We start from the raw sequence: 18,765 nt of genomic DNA on the forward strand, positions 1-18,765 counted from the left end.
ATATACTGTATATACCCTGTATACTGTACCCTATATACTAATAAAACACCCCTCTCCCAGCCTGGCTATCCCTTCATGTTCCCTCATCACAGGGCTGCTCCTATATACTATATATACCCTATATAGTGTACCCTGTATACTGTATATACCCTGTATACTGTACCCTATATACTAATAATACACCCCCCCGCCCGGCGATCCCTCCATGTTCCCTCATCACAGGGCTGCTCCTATAGACTCTATATACCCTATATACTGTATATACCCTGTATACTAATAATACACCCCCCTCCCAGCCTGGCTATCCCTTCATGTTCCCTCATCACAGGGCTGCTCCTATATACTCTATATACCCTATATACTGTATATACTCCATATGCTGTACCCTATATACTAATAATACACCCCCCTCCCAGCCTGGCTATCCCTCCATGTTCCCTCATCACAGGGCTGCCCCTATATTCTCTATATACCCTATATAGTGTACCTATATACTGTATATACCCTATATACTGTACCCTATATACTAATAATACACCCCCCTCCCAGCCTGGCTATCCCTCCATGTTCCCTCATCACAGGGCTGCTCCTATATACTATATATACCCTCTATAGTGTAGCCTGTATTCTGTATATACCCTATATACTGTACCCACATATACTAATAATACTCCCCCCACCCGGCGATTCCTCCATGTTCCCTCATCACAGGGCTGCTCCTATATACTCTATATACACTGTATACTGTACCCTATATACTGTATATACCCTGTATACTGTACCCTATATATTAATAATACACCCCCCTCCCAGCCTGGCTATCCCTCCATGTTCCCTCATCACAGGGCTGCTCCTATATACTCTATATACCCTGCATACTGTACCATATATACTAATAATACCCCCCTCCCAGCCTGGCTATCCCTCCATGTTCCCTCATCACAGGGCTGCTCCTATATACTCTATATACCCTATATACTGTACCCTGTATACTGTATATACTCCATATGCTGTACCCTATACACTAATAATACCCCTTCCCCTGTCTGGCTATTCCTCCATGTTCCCTCATCACAGGGCTGTTCCTATATACTATATATACCCTATATACTGTATATACCCTATATACTAATAATACACCCCCCTCCCAGCCTGGCTATCCCTCCATGTTCCCTCATCACAGGGCAGCTCCTATATACTCTATATACCCTATATACTGTATATACTCCATATGATGTACCCTATATACTAACAATACACACACACCCCTCCCAGCCTGGCTATCCCTCCATGTTCCCTCATCACAGGGCTGCCCCTATATACCCTATATACTGTATATACCCTATATACTAACAATACACCCCCCCCCCCTCCCAGCCTGGCTATCCCTCCATATTCCCTCATCACAGGGCTGCTCCTATATACTGTGTATATGCCCAATATACTGTACCCTATATACTAATAATACACCCCCCTCCCAGCCTGGCTATCCCTCCATGTTCCCTCATCACAGGGCTGCCCCTATATTCTCTATATACCCTATATAGTGTACCTATATACTGTATATACCCTATATACTGTACCCTATATACTAATAATACACCCCCCCCTCCCAGCCTGGCTATCCCTCCATGTTCCCTCATCACAGGGCTGCTCCTATATACTATATATACCCTATATAGTGTAGCATGTATTCTGTATATACCCTATATACTGTACCCACATATACTAATAATACTCCCCCCGCCCGGCGATTCCTCCATGTTCCCTCATCACAGGGCTGCTCCTATATACTCTATATACACTGTATACTGTACCCTATATACTGTATATACCCTGTATACTGTACCCTATATATTAATAATACACCCCCCTCCCAGCCGGGCTATCCCTCCATGTTCCCTCATCACAGGGCTGCTCCTATATACTCTATATACCCTGCATACTGTACCCTATATACTGTACCCTATATACTAATAATACCCCCCTCCCAGCCTGGCTATCCCTCCATGTTCCCTCATCACAGGGCTGCTCCTATATACTCTATATACCCTATATACTGTACCCTGTATACTGTATATACTCCATATGCTGTACCCTATACACTAATAATACCCCTTCCCCTGTCTGGCTATTCCTCCATGTTCCCTCATCACAGGGCGGCTCCTATATACTCTATATACCCTGTATACTGTATATACCCTATATACTGTACCCTATATACTAATAATACACCCCCCCCCCCCCTTCCAGCCTGGCTGTCCCTCCATGTTCCCTCATCACAGGGCTGTTCCTATATACTATATATACCCTATATACTGTATATACCCTATATACTGTACCCTATATACTAATAATACACCCCCCTCCCAGCCTGGCTATCCCTCCATGTTCCCTCATCACAGGGCAGCTCCTATATACTCTATATATACCCTATATACTGTATATACTCCATATGAGTTACCCTATATACTAACAATACACACACACACCCCTCCCAGCCTGGCTATCCCTCCATGTTCCCTCATCACAGGGCTGCCCCTATATACTCTATATACCCTATATACTGTACCCTATATACTGTATATACCATATATACTAATAATACACCCACCCCCCCCCCTCCCAGGCTGGCTATCCCTCCATATTCCCTCATCACAGGGCTGCTCCTATATACTATATATACCCTATATACTGTACCCTATATACTAATAATACACCCCCCTCCCAGCCTGGCTATCCCTCCATGTTCCCTCATCACAGGGCAGCTCCTATATACTCTACCCTATATACTAATAATAACCCCCTCCCAGCAGCCTCCCCCCGCCTGGTTATCACTTCATGTTCCCTCATCACACGGCAGCTCCTATATACTCTATATACCCTATATACTGTACCCTATATACTAATAATAACCCCCTCCCAGCAGCCTCCCCCCCCGCCTGGCAATCCCTTCATGTTCCCGCATCACAAGGCTGCTCCTATATACTATATATACCCTATATAATGTATTCTATATACTGTACCCTGTAATTTCCCCTCACAGCCCCCCCCCCCCCCCCCACACCTTCCTGCCTGACTATCACATCATATTCCCTCATCACAGGGCTGCTCTGCTCACACATCATATATACTTATATACCCTATATACTATACGCTGTATACTACTACTAATGTCCCCCTCCCAGCCTCCCCCTGCCTGGCTATCACATCATGTTCCCCCATCACAGGGCTGCTCCCCTCACACATCATACTGTATATACCCTATATACTAATAATAATGCCAGCCTCCCCCCCACCTGGCTATCCCTTCATGTTCCCTCATCACAGGGCTGCTCCTATATACTGTATATACCCTATATAATGTACCCTGTATAATAATAATAATGTCCCCTCCCCCCGCCTGGATATCCCTTCATGTACCCTCATCACAGGGCTGCTCCTATATAATGTATGTAACCTGTATACTGTACCCTATATACTGTACATACCCTATACACTATACCCTATATACTAATAATAATAACCCCCTCCCAGCCTCCCCCGCCTGGCAATCCCTTCATGTTCCCGCATCACAAGGCTGCTCCTATATACTATATATACCCTATATAATGTATTCTATATACTGTACCCTGTAATTTCCCCTCACAGCCCCCCCCCCCCCCACACACACACACCTTCCTGCCTGGCTATCACATCATATTCCCTCATCACAGGGCTGTTCCTCTCACACATCATATATACAGTATATACCCTATCTCCTAATAATAATGCCAGCCTCCCGCCGCCTGGCAATCCCTTCATGTTCCCTCATCACAGGGCTGCTCTGCTCACACATCATATATACTTATATACCCTATATACTATACGCTATATACTACTACTAATGTCCCCCTCCCAGCCTCCCCCTGACTGGCTATCACATCATGTTCCCCCATCACAGGGCTGCTCCCCTCACACATCATACTGTATATACCCTATATACTAATAATAATGCCAGCCTCCCCCCACCTGGCTATCCCTTCATGTTCCCTCATCACAGGGCTGTTCCTATATACTGTATGTAACCTGTATACTGTACCCTGTATAATAATAATGTCCCCTCCCCCCGCCTGGATATCCCTTCATGTACCCTCATCACAGGGCTGCTCCTATATAATGTATGTAACCTGTATACTGTACATACCCTATACACTATACCCTATATACTAATAATAATATCCCCCTCCCAGCCTCCTCCCACCTGGCTATCACTTCATGTTCTCTCATCACAGAGCTGTTCCTCTCACACATCCTATATACTGTACATACCCTATATACTGTACCCTATATACTCATAATAATAATATCCCCTCCCAGCCTCCCCCGCCTGGCAATCCCTTCATGTTCCCGCATCACAAGGCTGCTCCTATATACTATATATACCCTATATAATGTATTCTATATACTGTACCCTGTAATTTCCCCTCACAGCCTCCCCCCCCCCCCCCCCCACACCTTCCTGCCTGGCTATCACATCATATTCCCTCATCACAGGGCTGTTCCTCTCACACATCCTATATACTGTACCCTATATACTCATAATAATAATACCCCCTCCCAGCCTCCCCCGCCTGGCAATCCCTTCATGTTCCCGCATCACCGGGCTGCTCCTATATACTGTATATACCCTATATAATGTACCCTATATACTGTACCCTGTATCTCCTATATATTAGCCCAAGTCTGTGACTCTGTGCCTGCCCGTAACGCTGGGCGGAGTCACAGATGTGGGCTAAGCTACTGACGTCACACACCCTTCTCCCCCCGGACCCGCGCCGAAGATGTGAGGGCGGGAGGCGACGGTCTGTCTGAAGCCGAGCGCCTGTCACTCCTGCTCCCCGCCTGAGCCCCGGCGCCTCTCTCCTGCCGTCTGCCCAGTGAGGAGAGAGGCAACCCTCCGTCCGGACCTCCAGGTACAGCGGGTCCCCGGGGGGGGGAAGGAAAGATGTGCCTGGCGCCCTGGGGGGGGGGATGTGCCTGCCAAGGGGGAAGGTCTGCCTGGCGGGGGGGGACATGTGCCTCGCGGGGGAGATGTGCGGCTCACGCGGCAGCGGGGACAGCGCACACTGCTGTGCTCCCCAGCTGCCGAGGGAGGTGTGCCTGGCGTGTGGTACACATGTGCCTGGCTGGGAGGGGGGGGGGGGGGGGGGGGGGAGATACTGTACATGTGCCTGGCTGGGGGGGAGATGTGCCTGGCTGGGGGGGGACATGTGGCTGGCTGGGGGGGGGACATGTGCCTGGCTGGGGGGGGCGGGGGAAATGTGACGCAGGGCGCCTCACGCGGGAGCAGGGACACCCCACAGTTACCCTGACACTGCGCCTGGGTGGCCTGCGGACCTGCTGCTGCTAATGGCCAACCACCCCCAGCGCCTCCTTACCCCCTACCCCACCTGTGGCACCCCCACACTCGCCCATCCACCACCTTCCACTGCACCACCACCCCACCCCCACATTCCGCGCCTCCAGACCCCCCAGCCTCTACAGACACCCTCCCCCATCCACCGTCAACCCCCGCAGCCGCACATCCCCCACACACAACGCCTCCTCACCCCATACCGCACCTGCAGCACACCCGCAGCCACCCATCCACCACCCGCACTGCCTTCGAACCCTTCCACCATCCGCCGCACCTGCCACTCCCCCACACGCAGCGCCTCCAGACCCTCTATACCACCCACGCACCCCACTCCGCTGCCCCTCCCTTATCCACAGAACATCCCATCCGCACACCCCCATCCGCAGGAGACCCACAACATCTACACACATCCTCCCCCATCCGCAGTCATTCCCCGCAACCAACCCCACCCGCACCACCTCCTGACCTCCTACCCCACTGCACCCACCCCTCAACCACCCGCAGTGCCTCCAGACCCCCTCCCCCATCTGCCACACTCCCGCACCTGCTCCTCCCCCACATGCATCGCTTCTGGACCCCCTACCCCACCCTCAGCGCACTCACCCCTTCCCCACCCGCACCACCTTCTGACAGCCTGCCCCACTGCACCCGCCCCTCCACCACCCGCAGCACCTCCCAACCCCCTCCCCCATGTGCTGCACCTGCCCCTCCCCCACACACGGCGCACTCGCCCCTTCCCCACCTGCAGCGCCTCCGGAACCCCCATCCGCCAGATCCCCGTACCTGCCCCTCCCCTACCCGCCGCACCTGCCCATTCACCACCTGTAGCGCCTTTGGACTCTTCCACCATCCGCCGCACCACCACCCCTCCCTCACATGCGGACCCTCCAGACCCCCTACACCAGCCACGGCCCCCACTGCCCTGCCCCTCCCTCAACCACAGACCCTCCCAACCACAGCCCCCCCATCCACCCCCCCTCCACAGACACCCTCCCCCATCCACCGTCAACCCCTGCAACCGCCCCTCCCTCACCCACAGCACATCCTGACCCCCTATCCCACCCGCTGCCCCACTGCACCCGCCCCTCAACCACCTGCACCGCCTCTGGACCCCCTCCCCCATCTGCCGCACCCCCGCACCTGCCCCTCCCCAACGCACATCTCTTCCGGACCCCGGACCCCACCAGCAGCGCACTCACCCCTTCCCCACCTGCAGCCCCTCTGGAACCCCCTCACCCAGCCCCCAGAACCCAGTACCTGCCCCTCCCCTACCCGCGGCACCCCCCACCCTCCCCCACCCATACCGCCTCTGGAACCCACTCCCCCGCACATCCCCACCCGCAGCGCCTAACGACCCCATCCGCTTTCCCCCCCACACCCGCTGCATTCTGTACAGTGTGCCCTGCAGGCGCTGTTCACACCGTCGCAAGGGCCTACGCCCCTTCACCATCCAACGCCCCTTCACCATCCAACGCCCTTTAATTGTGCAATATTGAACCGCTCACAAAACTAGGAATGCAGGTAATACTTCATATAATACATATATTGAACGGCGTACAGGGGTTAAGGGGGCGTAGCCCCTTACGACGGTGTGAAGAGCGCCCGTAGGGCGCAATGAAGCACCTAGTACTAATAATAATGTTCCGCTCCCAGCCTCCCCCGTCTGGCTATCACTTCATGTTCCTTCATAACAGGGCTGCTCCTATATACTATATATACCCTATATACTGTACCCAGTGGTGCAGAGAGAGAGAGGGGAGAGGGTACAAATTACCTGGGCCCAGGCCCCTCCCCCTTACCTGGCTGCAGCTCTTCTCCTCAGCCCAGCACACGCCGCTGTGTACTGGGCTGCAGTGTGGCCATGGAGGTGCTTAAAATACAATTTTTTCAGTATTTTTTTCAAAGGGTACATGACCACACCTCTTGTGATTAAGCCACACCCCTTGAAAAGTACCTGGGCCCAGCCCGTCTCTTGACTGCCCCGAATGTACCCTATATACTAATAATAATGTCCCCTCCTAGCCTCCCCCCACCTGGCTATCTCTTTCCTTCATCACAAGGCTGCTCCAATCACACTATATACTGTATATACCCTATATATTGTTCCCTATATACTAATAATCATCTCCTTCCCCTCACAGTAATAATATTTCTGCTGCGGGGTACACTGGGCTCCACAAGTCTGGACAATGGATTGTAGAGTAGGATCTTGATCCGAGGCACCAACAGGCTCAAAGCTTTGACTGTTCCCAGAATGCACAGCGCCGCCTCCTCTATAACCCCGCCTCCCTGCACAGGAGCTCAGTTTGTCAGTTGGTGCTGCAGTAAGCAGGCACATTACAGAGGGGCTGCTCCAGGCAGCCCTGAGAAAAGCTTTTTATGAGGTAAAAAGTGAAGACTACAAGGGCAGCAGCGGTGGTAAATGTCTTGTGACATTCACTGCTGCAGCTCCAGCTCTCCCCAGCGGCGCTGCACACTCTCGAGCCCTGGTTGCCGGGTACCTACAGCGGAGGCTCCGGTTTACTTCACGTTAGGCACACACGGCTGGGGCTCTCCAGGATCGCGTGGCCGCGCTTCGGAAGGTGGCGAGTGGGTCCCGCTCGCGGGACCCGGTCTTTATCGCGATCTGGCGCGGTCAGTGGGAGGCGAGCCGCGCGCGCTGGCAGTGGACACTGTGGATACAGGCCGATCCCATTAGATCACCAGAGCATGGGCGCAGGTCAGGTTTTCTCTTAAAACCGATTTCTCTAACGTCCTAGTGGATGCTGGGGACTCCGTCAGGACCATGGGGAATAGCGGCTCCGCAGGAGACAGGGCACAAAAGTAAAAGCTTTAGGATCAGGTGGTGTGCACTGGCTCCTCCCCCTATGACCCCCCTCCAAGCCTCAGTTAGATTTTTGTGCCCGGCCGAGAAGGGTGCAATCTAGGTGGCTCTCCTAAAGAGCTGCTTAGAGTAAAAGTTTGTTAGGTTTTTTATTTTCAGTGAGTCCTGCTGGCAACAGGCTCACTGCATCGAGGGACTTAGGGGAGAGAAGTGAACTCACCTGCGTGCAGGATGGATTGGCTTCTTAGGCTACTGGACACCATTAGCTCCAGAGGGAGTCGGAACACAGGTCTCACCCTGGGGTTCGTCCCGGAGCCGCGCCGCCGACCCCCCTTGCAGATGCCGAAAAATGAAGGTCCAGAAACGGCGGCAGAAGACTCTTCAGTCTTCATAAGGTAGCGCACAGCACTGCAGCTGTGCGCCATTGTTGTCAGCACACTTCATAGCAGCGGTCACTGAGAGTGCAGGGCGCTGGGGGGGGGCGCCCTGGGCAGCAATGATAGTACCTTATTCTGGCTAAAAATACATCACATATAGCCCCTGGGGGCTATATGGATGTATTTAACCCCTGCCAGGTCTCAGAAAAACGGGAGAAGAAGCCCGCCGAAAAGGGGGCGGGGCCTATTCTCCTCAGCACACAGCGCCATTTTCCCTCACAGAAATGCTGGTGGGAAGGCTCCCAGGCTCTCCCCTGCACTGCATTACAGAAACAGGGTTAAAACAGAGAGGGGGGGCACTTATTTGGCGATATGTATATATATATATTAAAATGCTATAAGGGAAAAACACTTATATAAAGGTTGTCCCTGTATAATTATAGCGTTTTTGGTGTGTGCTGGCAAACTCTCCCTCTGTCTCCCCAAAGGGCTAGTGGGGTCCTGTCCTCTATCAGAGCATTCCCTGTGTGTGTGCTGTGTGTCGGTACGTGTGTGTCGACATGTATGAGGACGATGTTGGTGAGGAGGCGGAGCAATTGCCTGAAATGGTGATGTCACTCTCTAGGGAGTCGACACCGGAATGGATGGCTTATTTAAGGAATTACGTGATAATGTCAACACGCTGCAAGGTCGGTTGACGACATGAGACGGCCGGCAAACAAATTAGTACCTGTCCAGGCGTCTCAAACACCGTCAGGGGCTGTAAAACGCTCATTTACCTCAGTCGGTCGACACAGACACGGACACTGACTCCAGTGTCGACGGTGAAGAAACAAACGTATTTTCCTTTAGGGCCACACGTTACATGTTAAGGGCAATGAAGGAGGTGTTACATATTTCTGATACTACAAGTACCACAAGAAGGGTATTATGTGGGGTGTGAAAAAACTACCTGTAGTTTTTCCTGAATCAGATAAATTAAATGAAGTGTGTGATGATGCGTGGGTTTCCCCCGATAGAAAATTATTGGCGGTATACCCTTTCCCGCCAGAAGTTAGGGCGCGTTGGGAAACACCCTTTAGGGTGGATAAGGCGCTCACACGCTTATCAAAACAAGTGGCGGTACCGTCTCCAGATAGATCCGCCCTCAAGGAGCCAGCTGAGAGGCTGGAAAATATCCTAAAAAGGTATATACACACATACTGGTGTTATACTGCGACCAGCGATCGCCTCAGCCTGGATGCGCAGCGCTGGGGTGGCTTGGTCGGATTCCCTGACTGAAAATATTGATACCCTTGACAGGGACAGTATTTTATTGACTATAGAGCATTTAAAGGATGCATTTCTATATATGCGAGATGCACAGAGGGATATTTGCACTCTGGCATCAAGAGTAAGTGCGATGTCCATATCTGCCAAAAGATGTTTATGGACACGACAGTGGTCAGGTGATGCAGATTCCAAACGGCACAAAGATGTATTGCCGTATAAAGGGGAGGAGTTATTTGGGGTCGGTCCATCGGACCTGGTGGCCACGGCAACTGCTGGGAAATCCACCGTTTTTACCCTAAGTCACATCTATGCAGAAAAAGACACTGTCTTTTCAGCCTCAGTCCTTTCGTCCCCATAAGCATATCTGCCCAGGGATAGAGGAAAGGGAAGAAGACTGCAGCAGGCAGCCCATTCCCAGGAACAGAAGCCTTCCACCGCTTCTGCCAAGTTCTCAGCATGACGCTGGAGCCGTACAGGACCCCTGGATCCTACAAGTAGTATCCCAGGGGTACAGATTGGAAAGTCGAGACGTTTCCCCTCGCAGGTTCCTGAAGTCTGCTTTACCAACGTCTCCCTCCGACAGGGAGGCAGTATTGGAAACAATTCACAAGCTGTATTCCCAGCAGGTGATAATCAAAGTACCCCTCCTACAACAAGGAAAGGGGTATTATTCCACACTATATTGTGGTACTGAAACAAGAAGGCTCGGTGAGACCTATTCTAAATCTGAAATATTTGAACACTTACAAAGGTTCAAATCAAGATGGAGTCACTCAGAGCAGTGATAGCGAACCAGGAAGAAGGGGACTATATGGTGTCCCGGGACATCAGGGATGCTTACCTCCATGTCCCAATTTGCCCTTCTCACCAAGGGTATCTCAGGTTCGTGGTACAGAACTGTCACTATCAGTTTCAGACGCTGCCGTTTGGATTGTCCACGGCACTCCGGGTCTTTACCAAGGTAATGCCCGAAATGATGATTCTTCTTCGAAGAAAATGGACGACCTCATGATAAGAGCAAGGTCCAGAGAACAGTTGGAGGTCGGAGTAGCACTATCTCAAGTAGTTCTACGACAGCACGGGTGGATTCTAAATATTCCAAAACCGCAGCTGTTTCCGACGACACGTCTGCTGTTCCTAGGGATGATTCTGGACACAGTCCAGAAAAAGGTGTTTCTCCCGGAGGAGAAAGCCAGGGAGTTATCCGAGCTAGTCAGGAACCTCCTAAAACCAGGAAAAGAGTCAGTGCATCATTGCACAAGAGTCCTGGGAAAAATGGTGGCTTATTACGAAGCGATTCCATTCGGCAGATTCCACGCAAGAACTTTTCAGTGGGATCTGCTGGACAAATGGTCCGGATCGCATCTTCAGATGCATCAGCGGATAACCCTATCTCCAAGGACAAGGGTGTCTCTCCTGTGGTGGTTACAGAGTGCTCATCTTCTAGAGGGCCGCAGATTCGGCATTCAGGATTGGATGCTGGTGACCACGGAGGCCAGCCTGAGAGGCTGGGGAGCAATCACACAAGGAAAAAAAAAAATTTCCAGGGAGTGTGATCAAGTCTGGAGACTTTTCTCCACATAAATATACTGGAGCTAAGGGCAATTTATAATGCTCTAAGCTTAGCAAGACCTCTGCTTCAAGGTCAGCCGGTATTGATCCAGTGGGACAACATCACGGCAGTCGCCCACGTAAACAGACAGGGCGGCACAAGAAGCAGGAGGGCAATGGCAAAAACTGCAAGGATTTTTCGCTGGGCGGAAAATCATGTGATAGCACTGTCAGCAGTGTTCATTCCGGGAGTGGACAACTGGGAAGCAGACTTCCTCAGCAGGCACGACCTCCACCCGGGAGAGTGGGGACTTCATCAGGAAGTTTTCCACATGATTGTGAACCGTTGGGAAAGACCAAAGGTGTACATGATGGCGTCCCGCCTGAACAAAAAACTGGACAGGTATTGCGCCAGGTCAAGAGACTTTCAGGCAATAGCTGTGGACGTTCTGGTAACACCGTGGGCGTACAAGTCGGTGTATGTGTTTCCTCCTCTGCTTCTCATACCCAAGGTATTGAGAATTATAAGACGTAGAGGAGTAAGAACTATACTCGTGGCTCCGGATTGGCCAAGAAGGACTTGGTACCCGGAACTTCAAGAGATACTCACAGAGGACTCATGACCTCTGCCGCTAAGAAGGGACTTGCTTCAGCACGTACCATGTCTGTTCCAAGACTTACCGCGGCTGCGTTTGACGGCATGGCGGTTGAACGCCGGATCCTAAGGGAAAAAGGCATTCCGGAAGAGGTCATTCCTACCCTGGTCAAAGCCAGGAAGGACGTGACCGCACAACATTATCACCACATGTGGCGAAAATATGTTGCGTGGTGTGAGGCCAGGAAGGCTCCACGAATAAATTTCAACTCGGTCGATTCCTGCATTTCCTGCAAACAGGAGTGTCTATGGGCCTCAGATTGGGATCCATTAAGGTTCAAATTTCGGCCCTGTCGATTTTCTTCCAGAAAGAATTGGCTTCAGTTCCTGAAGTCCAGAAGTTTGTCAAGGGAGTACTGCATATACAACCCCCTTTTGTGCCTCCAGTGGCACTGTGGGATCTCATCGTAGTGCTGGGATTCCTCAAATCACATTGGTTTAAACCGCTCAAATCTGTGGATTTGAAATATCTCACATGGAAAGTGACCATGATGTTGGCCCTGGCCTCGGCCAGGCGAGTGTCAGAATTGGCGGCTTTGTCTCACAAAAGCCCATATCTGATTGTCCATTCGGACAGGGCAGAGCTGCGGACTCGTCCCCAGTTTCTCCCTAAGGTGGTGTCAGCGTTTCACCTGAACCAGCTTATTGTGGTACCTGCGGCTACTAGGGACTTGGAGGACTCCAAGTTGCTAGATGTTGTCAGGGCCCTGAAAATATCGGTTTCCAGGACGGCTGGAGTCAGGAAAACTGACTTGCTGTTATCCTGTATGCACCCAACAAACTGGGTGCTCTTGCTTCTAAGCAGACGATTGCTAGTTGGATGTGTAGTACAATTCAGCTTGCACATTCTGTGGCAGGCCTGCCACAGCCAAAATATGTAAATGCCCATTCCACAAGGAAGGTGGGCTCATCCTGGGCGGCTGCCCGAGGGGTCTCGGCATTACAACTCTGCCGAGCAGCTACGTGGTCGGGGGAGAACACGTTTGTAAAATTCTACAAATTTGATACCCTGGCTAAAGAGGACCTGGAGTTCTCTCATTCGGTGCTGCAGAGTCATCCGCACTCTCCCGCCCGTTTGGGAGCTTTGGTATAATCCCCATGGTCCTGACGGAGTCCCCAGCATCCACTAGGACGTTAGAGAAAATAAGATTTTACTTACCGATAAATCTATTTCTCGTAGTCCGTAGTGGATGCTGGGCGCCCATCCCAAGTGCGGATTGTCTGCAATACTTGTACATAGTTATTGGTACAAAAATCGGGTTTTCTCTAACGTCCTAGTGGATGCTGGGGACTCCGTCAGGACCATGGGGGATAGCGGCTCCGCAGGAGACAGGGCACAAAAGCAAGCTTTTAGGATCACATGGTGTGTACTGGCTCCTCCCCCTATGACCCTCCTCCAAGCCTCAGTTAGGTTTTTGTGCCCGGCCGAGAAGGGTGCAATCTAGGTGGCTCTCTTAAAGAGTTACTTAGAAAAAATTTTTAGGTTCTTTATTTTCAGTGAGTCCTGCTGGCAACAGGCTCACTGCATCGAGGGACTTAGGGGAGAGATTTTCAACTCACCTGCGTGCAGGATGGATTGGATTCTTAGGCTACTGGACATAGCTCCAGAGGGAGTCGGAACACAGGGCTCGCCCTGGGGTTCGTCCCGGAGCCGCGCCGCCGACCCCCCTTGCAGACGCTGAAGATGAAGAGGTCCGGAACCAGGCGGCAGAAGACTCTCAGTCTTCATCAGGTAGCGCACAGCACTGCAGCTGTGCGCCATTGTTGTCAGCACACTTCACACAGCGGTCACGGAGGGTGCAGGGCGCTGGGGGGGGGCGCCCTGGGCAGCAATGTATAATACCTGTATGGCGAAAAATACATCACATATAGCCCTTGAGGCTATATGGATGTATTTAACCCCTGCCAGATATCTAAAACTCCGGAGAAGAAGCCCGCCGAAAAGGGGGCGGGGCCTATTCTCCTCAGCACACAGCGCCATTTTCCCTCACAGAAAGGCTGGTGGGAAGGCTCCCATGCTCTCCCCTGCACTGCACTACAGAAACAGGGTTAAAACAGAGAGGGGGGGCACTGATTTGGCGATATGTATATATATTAAAATGCTATAAGGGAGGAACACTTATATAAAGGTTGTCCCTGGATAATTATAGCGTTTTGGTGTGTGCTGGCAAACTCTCCCTCTGTCTCCCCAAAGGGCTAGTGGGTCCTGTCCTCTATCAGAGCATTCCCTATGTGTGTGCTGTATGTCGGTACGTGTGTGTCGACATGTATGAGGAAAATATTGGTGAGGAGGCGGAGCAAATTGCCTGTAATGGTGATGTCACTCTCTAGGGAGTCGACACCGGAATGGATGGCTTATTTATGGAAATTACGTGACAATGTCAACACGCTGCAAGCCGGTTGACGACATGAGAGGGCCGGCGAACAAATTAGTATCTGTCCAGGCGTCTCAAACACCGTCAGGGGCTGTAAAATGCCCATTTACCTCAGTCGGTCGACACAGACCCAGACACGGACACTGATTTCAGTGTCGACGGTGAAGAAACAAACGTATTTTCTTTTAGGGCCACACGTTAAGGGCAATGAAGGAGGTGTTACATATTTCTGATACTCCAAGTACCACAAAAAAGGGTATTATGTGTGAGGTGAAAAAACTACCTGTAGTTTTTCCTGAATCAGATAAATTAAATGAAGTGTGTGATGATGCGTGGGTTTCCCCCGATAGAAAATTATTGGCGGTATACCCTTTCCCGCCAGAAGTTAAGGCGCGGTGGGAAACACCCCTCAGGGTGGATAAGGCGCTCACACGCTTATCAGAACAAGTGGCGGTACCATCTACGGATAGGGCCGTACTTAAGGAGCCAGCTGATAGGAGGCTGAAAAATATCCTAAAAAGTATACACACACATGCTGGTGTTATACTGCGACCAGCGATCGCCTCAGCCTGGATGTGCAGAGCTGAGGTGGCTTGGTCGGATTCCCTGACTAAAAATATTGATACCTTTGACAGGGACAGTATTTTATTGACTATAGAGCATTTAAAGGATGCATTTCTATATATGCGAGATGCGCAGAGGGATATTTGCACTCTGGCATCAAGAGTAAATGCGATGTCCATATCTGCAAGAAGATGTTTATGGACACGACAGTGGTCAGGTGATGCAGATTCCAAACGGCACAAAGATGTATTGCCGTATAAAGGGGAGGAGTTATTTGGGGTCGGTCCATCGGACCTGGTGGCCACGGCAACTGCTGGGAAATCCACCGTTTTTACCCTAAGTCACATCTCTGCAGAAAAAGACACCGTCTTTTCAGCCTCAGTCCTTTCGTCCCTATAAGAGTCATATCTGCCCAGGGATAGAGGAAAGGGAAGAAGACTGCAGCAGGCAGCCCATTCCCAGGAACAGAAGCCCTCCACCGCTTCTACCAAGTTCTCAGCATGACGCTGGGACCGTACAGGACCCCTGGATCCTACAAGTAGTATCCAAGGGGTACAGATTGGAATGTCGAGAGGTTTCCCCCCTCGCAGGTTCCTGTAGTCTGCTGTACCAATGTCTCCCTCCGACAGGGAGGCAGTATTGAAAACAATTCACAAGCTGTATTCCCAGCAGGTGATAATAAAATTACCCCTCCGACAACAAGGAAAGGGGTATTACTCCACACTATAGGGTGGTACTGAAGGCTAGGTGAGACCTATTCTAAATCTGAAAAATTTGAACACTTACAAGGGTTCAAATCCAGATGGAGTCACTCAGAGCAGTGATAGCAAAGAACAAGGGGACTATATGGTGTCCCGGGACATCAGGGATGCTTACCTCCATGTCCCAAAATTTGCCTTTTCTCACCAAGGGTACCTCAGGTTCGTGGTACAGAACTGTCACTATCAGTTTCAAGACGATGCCGTTGGATTGTCCAAGGCACCCCGGGTCCTTACCAAGGTAATGACCGAAAGGAGGATTCGTCTTCAAAGAAAATGGACGACCTCCTGATAAGAACAAGGTCCAGAGAACAGTTGGAGGTCGGAGTAGCACTATCTCAAGTAGTTCTACGACAGCACGGGTGGATTCTAAATATTCCAAAACCGCAGTTGTTCCGACGACACGTCTGCTGTTCCTAGGGATGATTCTGGACACAGTCCAGGGAAGGGTGTTTCTCCCAGAGGAGAAAGCCAGGGAGTTTTCCGAGCTAATCGGGATCCTCCTAAAACCAGGAAAAGTGTCAGTGCATCATTGCACAAGAGTCCTGGTAAAAATGGTGGCTTATTACGAAGCGCTTCCATTCGGCAGATTTCACGCAAGAACTCTTCAGTGGGATCTGCTGGACAAATGGTCCGGATCGCATCTTCAGATGCATCAGCGGATAACCCTATATCCAAGGACAAGGGTGTCTCTCCTGTGGTGATTACAGAGTGCTCATCTTCTAGAGGGCCGCAGATTCGGCATTCAGGATTGGATGCTCGTGACCACGGAGGCCAGCCTGAGAGGCTGGGGAGCAGTCACACAAGGAGTGTGATCAAGTCTGGAGAATTCTCTCCACATAAATATACTGAAGCTAAGAGCAAATTTATAATGCTCTAAGCTTAGCAAGACCTCTGCTTCAAGGTCAGCCGGTATTGATCCAGTGGGATAACATCACGGCAGTCGCCCACGTAAACAGAAAGGGCGGCACAAGAAGCAGGAGGGCAGTGGCAAAACTGCAAGGATTTTTCGCTAGGCGGAAAATCATGTGATAGCACTGTCAGCAGTGTTCATTCCGGGAGTGGACGACTGGGAAGCAGACTTCCTCAGCAGGCACGACCTCCACCCGGGAGAGTGGGAACTTCATCGGGAAGTTTTCCGCATGATTGTGAACCGTTGGGAAAGACCAAAGGTGGACATGATGGCGTCCCGCCCGAACAAAAAATGGGACAGGTATTGCGCCAGGTCACGAGACCTTCAGGCGATAGCTGTGGACGTCCTGGTAACACCGTGGGTGTAACAGTCGGTGTATGTGTTCCCTCCTCTGCTTCTCATAACCAAGGTATTGAGAATTATAAGACATAGAGGAGTAAGAACTATACTCGTGGCTCCGGATTGGCCAAGAGGGACTTGGTAACCGGAACTTCAAGAGATGCTCACAGAGGACTAATGGCCTCGGGAGCTAAGAAGGGATTTGCTTTCAGCAAGTACCATGTCTGTTCCAAGAGGAACCGTGGCATCGGCCTTTAAGAAAGGACCTGCTCCAGCAGGGACCTGGTCTGTTCCAAGACTTACCGCGACTGCGTTTGACGGCAGGGCGGTTTGAACGCCGGATCCTAAGGGAAAAGGCATTCCGGAAGAGGTCATACCTACCCTGGTCAAAGCCAGGAAGGAAGTGACCGCACAACGTTATCACCACATGTGGTAAAAATATGTTGCGTGGGTGAGGCCAGGAAGGCCCCACGAAAAAATTTCAACTAGGTCGATTTCTGCACTTCCTTCAAACAGGAGTGTCTATGAGCCTCAAATTGGGGTCCATTAAGGTTCAAGTTTCGGCCCTATAGATTTTCTTCCAGAAAGAATTGGCTTCAGTTCCTGAAGTCCAGACGTTTGTCAAGGGAGTATTGCATATACAGCCCTTGTGTGCCTCCAGTGGCACCGTGGGATCTCAACGTAGTGTTGGGATTCCTCAAATCATATTGGTTTGAACCACTCAAATCTGTGGATTTGAAATATCTCACATGGAAAGTGACCATGCTGTTGGCCCTGGCCTCGGCCAGGCGATTGTCAAAATTGGCGGCTTTGTCTTACAAAAGCCCATATTTGATTTTCCATTCGGACAGGGCAGAACTGCGGACTCGTCCCCAGTTTCTTCCTAAGGTGGTGTCAGCGTTTCACCTGAAACAACCTATTGTGGTGCCTGCGGCTACTAGGGACTTGGAGGACTCCAAGTTGCTAGACGTTGTCAGGGCCCTGAAAATATATATATATATATAATTCCAGGACGGCTGGAGTCAGAAAGTCTGACTTGCTGTTTATATTGTAGGCACCCAAAAAGCTGGGTGCTCCTGCTTCTAAGCAGACTATTGCTCGTTGGATTTGTAGTACAATTCAGCTTGCACATTCTGTGGCAGGCCTGCCACAGCCAAAATCTGTAAATGCCCATTCCACAAGGAAGGTGGGCTCATCTTGGGCGGCTGCCCGAGGGGTCTCGGCTTTACAACTTTGCCGAGCAGCTACTTGGTCAGGGGCAAACACGTTTGCTAAATTCTACAAATTTGATACCCTGGCTGAGGAGGACCTGGAGTTCTCTCATTCGGTGCTGCAGAGTCATCCGCACTCTCCCGCCCGTTTGGGAGCTTTGGTATAATCCCCATGGTCCTGACGGAGTCCCCAGCATCCACTAGGACGTTAGAGAAAATAAGATTTTACTTACCGATAAATCTATTTCTCATAGTCCGTAGTGGATGCTGGGCGCCCATCCCAAGTGCGGATTGTCTGCATTACTTGTACATAGTTATTGTTACAAAAAAATCGGCTTATTATTGTTGTGAGCCATCTTTTTTAGAGGCTACTTCATTGTTATCATACTGTTAACTGGGTTCAAATCACAAGTTGTACGGTGTGATTGGTGTGGCTGGTATGAGTCTTACCCGGGATTCAAGATCCTTCCTTATTGTGTACGCTCGTCCGGGCACAGTACCTAACTGAGGCTTGGAGGAGGGTCATAG

General features: G+C 50.9%; 1 protein-coding gene across 2 annotated transcripts in view; it reads left to right on the forward strand.

The window, feature by feature from the left end:
* ERMAP (erythroblast membrane associated protein (Scianna blood group)) overlaps positions 1 to 18,765 on the forward strand; it is a 633,995-nt gene that overhangs the window by 357,833 nt on the left and 257,397 nt on the right. The window lies entirely within an intron of this gene.

This window comes from Pseudophryne corroboree, chromosome 10 (assembly GCF_028390025.1).
Source record: "Pseudophryne corroboree isolate aPseCor3 chromosome 10, aPseCor3.hap2, whole genome shotgun sequence".
Taxonomy (NCBI): domain Eukaryota; kingdom Metazoa; phylum Chordata; class Amphibia; order Anura; family Myobatrachidae; genus Pseudophryne; species Pseudophryne corroboree.